Here is a 5,260-nt window from a genome sequence, read left to right as displayed (position 1 = left end):
GGTAATTAAGGACAAATGAATCGTCATGCTCAAAAGTAGTATCAGCATTTGGTCTTTATGAATTGGTCTCAAAAGACTTCCAACAGCCATAACTTTCGAGACCATTGACAGCACTTGTTTTTGTGCAAGTGTAAATCAAGCCAAGCAGGTCCAACATTTTACTTTTTGCATCCTTTTAATACATCGCTTTTGTGATGTTCTGACATTATTATGGCTTATATTTTATTTATATATTTAGTTGCAATATTTACAGCGAAAGCTGGTGTTTGAATTTTGACTTGTAATTTGCAGTCATCTCCGATGACATGTCACCCGAAAGATGGCCCTGTGGGTTCGATCAGGTAGTTTCACCACGCATGTGCTTTCAACAACACGGTAGGGGCTTTCATATTTGGGCAGTAGTTTTGAAGATATACCAAATGCAGTGGCATGAACTAAAAGCCATTCGAGCGATCTAGGTAGGTACGTGGGCGCAGAAGTGGTGTTGTCACCGTGAATGCTCTTTTGCCGCTCTTGTTCATGCATTGTAAAGCTCTTGGCAAGCTTGCAACTTAAATTGATGCACTTGTGAACTGTATGCGCTTCATTTGGTAGTTTTGAAAGTTTTGATGGCATTTCGCCGCTCATTCAAATGTTGGTTCATCATAACATTGCCCCCAAGCTAATGAGTGAATGTGCATGTTCCCTTGGCCAATATTTGCTTTTATTTCCGCTAGGTAGCATTTTACTGGCAAAATGTCTCATATCTCAACAGCTGCATGTGTAGGGCAGTAAATAAGCTCTCAGGTTGTACGCACAGGCCGTTCTAAGCATAAATTTGTCTCGTAGGATCTTCGACAGTGAATTGCAATAAGTATTCCTATTTAATAGATGCATGAAAATTTACACAATGTTGTGTAAGTATCAGGCGTGGCGATTCTTCAGTAATATGTTTTTAGGCAATAGCCACTACATCGGTGAGCGGAGATGCTGTTAGAAAATATCTCAGAAAAGGACACTTAATAAGCCTTGGCTCAGCAAGTTGATGTCAGATGCATGGGTCTCCAAGAGCGCAGAATTACAAGCAAAGCCATCACACCAAAACCTTAAAATAGCTGCTAGGCTACCAAACTCTCGATATCTGCTAAAGCAGAGCTGTCATATGAACTATTGGTTGAAACCGAAGTAGTGAGCTGGTTTATTGTTTAATATAGTGAATGAATTTACAGGCAATGTAGTGTTGTTAAAGGTTTACCATCTCTTCTGGTCAACTACTATGTTTTCTATGGGAGACAATATGCTAAGTGGGCAAGTTCATGCCATTCTTTATTAGTTATGTACTGCACTCCAATCCTTATTTGCACTTTGCCACCCAAAGCAAGCAGCGCTTTGCATATTTTTCATGTTCAGTGTTGTCAACTGCTTCATTAGTATCAATAGCCACAAAAATTTAAATGTTCATTCTTTACTAACAGGCATGTGTCTTGGCATCCACTACTTTTATTTACACTGGGTGTTCAGGTTACATTGGATATGGTACTAAAAGAGTTCTTCAAGTTGACAACCATGATGGCAGCTTGAAATTGTTTGAACACTCTCCTATGGTGTCTGTCCGTTGGCTAAAAATGCCTGCAGACTAATTTTTGCATAATTACACTGAATGTTTCATTGCGAATTTTAAACCTAAATAAATGTGCAGGAGTGAATGTCAGTGACATGTTACTACCAAGAGCGCACGACTCAGTACACCATGAGCCGACACAAAATGGAAGAGAGCGCCGGGTTTGCATTTGAAGCCAGTCATTTTTCTCATTTCTGGGCTAAACTGAAGTTGAAAGAAATGTTATATGTGAACAATATGGTAAAAGTAGTGGGAATCATTAACATACACCCTTGCAGAAATAACTGTTTCAATGCTAATAAAATTTTCCCATTTCATGTTGGTGCATAGTGCTCACATAATGTACACTGAGCAATATTTAAAAATTCCCCACCACTCCCTTTACCCATCTGTACCTGCGAAATCTATCTACAGGGTGCTCTTTGCAGAGACATTTATGCAGCTTTGTGTGGTTTGCAAGCTTTCAAGATTTGTAGGAAGTTCTTGTACGTAGTGTTTGTTACTATTACATATCAGTGTAGGAGCGAGGCATTTCGAAATGTCGAAATGTGTGATGCCTGTTCTAGAGAAGGCGATGGATATAGTAACTCAATACTAATGGGGTGGTTCAGTACATCTTTGACGAGCAATGGCTTACAGTTTAAAAAGGTTGCCACAGTGGCTACATTCTTGTATGAACAGGCGATTCTAGGTGGTGCATGTTGAAATTCATGGAATGACCTTTTTTTTTCACAGAAGGGCTGTTTGAAATGTGAAGCAACTACCCTAGTGCATAATGCTTGTGCGATGCTTACATACAGTGAAGTGACAGAAAACTTGAGTGAAATTTAGTCAACTTTTCCCAATTACAAAGTATAATTAGTTATCAGTTATATTTATGAGACTGTTTAAATACTGAATGAGAGAAAATAAAGTTCGAAGAAAAAAAAGTGCTTGCTGCTAGTAGGAGCCAAGCCCACAGCTCCCTCACAATGCGCAAGATTCTCTACTATATAGGCTACGGAGATACAGCTCGTCTCCGCTTTCAGTTTGAACTTGACATCCTTTGAAATGCATATTCCACATAGTACTATGCGATTTTGGACACAGGCAAGCGGCCAATAATGACAGCTTTTAACAAAAAGAAAGAAAATTGATACTTTGAAATATTGGTGTCTATACTTCGATCACATGTATCTGTACTTTTCATTTGCCGTACTTGCACGTTGATAATGGTTTTTTTTCTTAGTAGCCTCATTAATTCCATCACGTAACATTCTCTGTGCCATCCCGATCGACAAGAGTACATAGCCTGCAACGCTCTGCACTAAAAGTGATACGATTTATGGTTTTAAATTCTATTGTGATATGTATCTTCTTTCTTAAGTTCTTTCTTGAAATACTTGTAATACCTTGTTCTACTCTAGTGTTCATTCTACTATGCTCACAACTTTGAATTTTTTTTTGCAATTTTCACAATTATTGAGCTTGTGTTAAGTGTTTTCTTGACTTTGGAGATAAGAATAATTAAAAACAAGGTACTACTATGACTAAATGCCAAAATGCTTCAGCTCAGTGCCACATTGTCTTGTATTTTTTTGTTATTATAATCCTGATAGCATTTATGCAGAAAACTATCCCAGTGCCATCGCAATGTTTCAAGGTACCATACAAGAACTGGCCAAAAATGTCTGCGACATTTGCGTTGTTGTTTTTTTCACTGTGTCCGCACAGTAAAAGTACTTTTTGCACCAACCAAACGTCGAGCTTCATAGCACATATTTGAATGTCTATAGTACTGTCACCGCTTTGTTGATATGTTGCGACTGTTTTCGCATAGGGTCATCAATAGTTTCAATGCACAAGTTCTACAAAAAAAGCTTTTCCTTGCAGAGGCTACATTGGCTGACAGAAAAACAGTACACATCTCAGTCGCACGAAGTACTAACACCATTTGTAAACATGAGCTTGTATTTTCAAATACTCTTCTATATTCGTCGTCATATTCTGGGTGCTAGAAGACCCGCCACCCATGGTGGCTGTTGACGTGGCAATGGTTTCAACGGTAATGGCCACTTACAGACAGTGCCGATGTATGAGAAGTTTTGTGGATCCGAGGCTGGTAATTTTAGAAGTGCATGCAGGCTGTGCAAGTGTTCACAACTTTCACAGTTTATTGCTCAGTGTAAGCTCCGGATATCAGTAACATGCATGTTGCTCAAGCGGCTAATACTTTAAGGTATGTTAACTCTTATTGGGAACAAAAAGGAAACTTGTTTTTGACAGTAGAAAGGAGCACTTTTGTTGGTTGCATTGAAAACTGCAAAACGGCTATACTAAAGCTAAATGAAAATGAAGTTATATCACTATGCATGAGATTTTCCGTTACGAATGTTATGTGACAGTAACGAAACATTTTGTGATAGTGCTTTTTTGGGAGTGCGGGACTGTTTTAAATCTTGAATGCAAATAAAATACTTCTTTCATATCAATGTATTTGATTGTGGCTGAGGGTAAATGGCAGCTGTGAACATCAAAATTTTTTTCTTGAAATTGAACTGGTACATGCACAACGAAAAAATAGCATGGAAAAATAAATCAAACGACAAATGGAGCATAGCACTCAAGTTCGGACACTGCTCAGATGGGCTAGGGTTCATTTGAAACGCTTTCTCTAATGTCAGTCATGAACTGTAACGGCTTTTCCTTTTTCTGTGTGTGTAAAAAGTCATCTAGAGGAGACGAGCAATCTATAAAACATGCTTGTGCACAGTGATAGAAATAAGCAGTATTTTTCCTTTCTCTTTCACACTCTTCCTTAGAAGCAGAGCAACATGCGGAGCCATATTTAATATATACTGATATTCTTTAAATGTCCAATTTAAAATATTTATATTCTTTTTATTTCTTCATGTACTGAAAGTTTATCTTCGATTTTGTCTGCATTAAGGCTTACATATTTAAAATATACAACTGTGGAAACGAAGCTGTAAACCTGATGTATGAATAAAAAAAAGTGCTTTCTATAACACTTCCTCAGTATGCAATAGAAAATCTGCCCAAGGCAGCATTTAGAGACCATCATATTTCATTAAAATCATACTGGATCTACCTCTATGTAACAGCATCACTTGTCTGTTTTTAAGATGTATCCACAAAATAGGAAGTAAAGGAGCTTTTTGCAAAAACTCTTCACCGAGTTCATAAATGCCGCTTGTAATGCAGAGGCCATGTGACCTAGCCATATAGTTACAATGATAAAATGGCAATATTTCCACAAAAGAGGCTACGCTGCAGTCGCTATGCTCAGTTGAACTCTCTCAGTTTGCAGTTTTGCACAGGGCGTCATCTGTTGAAATGAACTCAATTTGATCCAATTTCGTAGAGTTTGTATGTCTCGCACTACTTTTGGGTGGCTAAGTAACATAAAACATCACCGATATGGTCCTGTACTAAATTATTTCACAAATTGTGTCTTTTATGGTCAAGTTAAACAGATGTTACTTGAATGGGATGTCATAAAGTTTGTCTGTATTTGTTTAAACGTATCAACCTTTTTCACGGGATGCCATGACTACTGGTGGACACATATTTTACAAGTGGCATGTGTAGTTTGTAAAGGCATTCAGAACTGTCCGATTTCGTAGGATCTGTGGATGGAGACTCATTAATTTTGCGACA

The sequence above is a fragment of the Rhipicephalus microplus genome, chromosome 5, assembly GCF_043290135.1.
Source record: "Rhipicephalus microplus isolate Deutch F79 chromosome 5, USDA_Rmic, whole genome shotgun sequence".
Lineage (NCBI taxonomy): Eukaryota > Metazoa > Arthropoda > Arachnida > Ixodida > Ixodidae > Rhipicephalus > Rhipicephalus microplus.
This window is presented reverse-complemented; position numbering follows the sequence as displayed.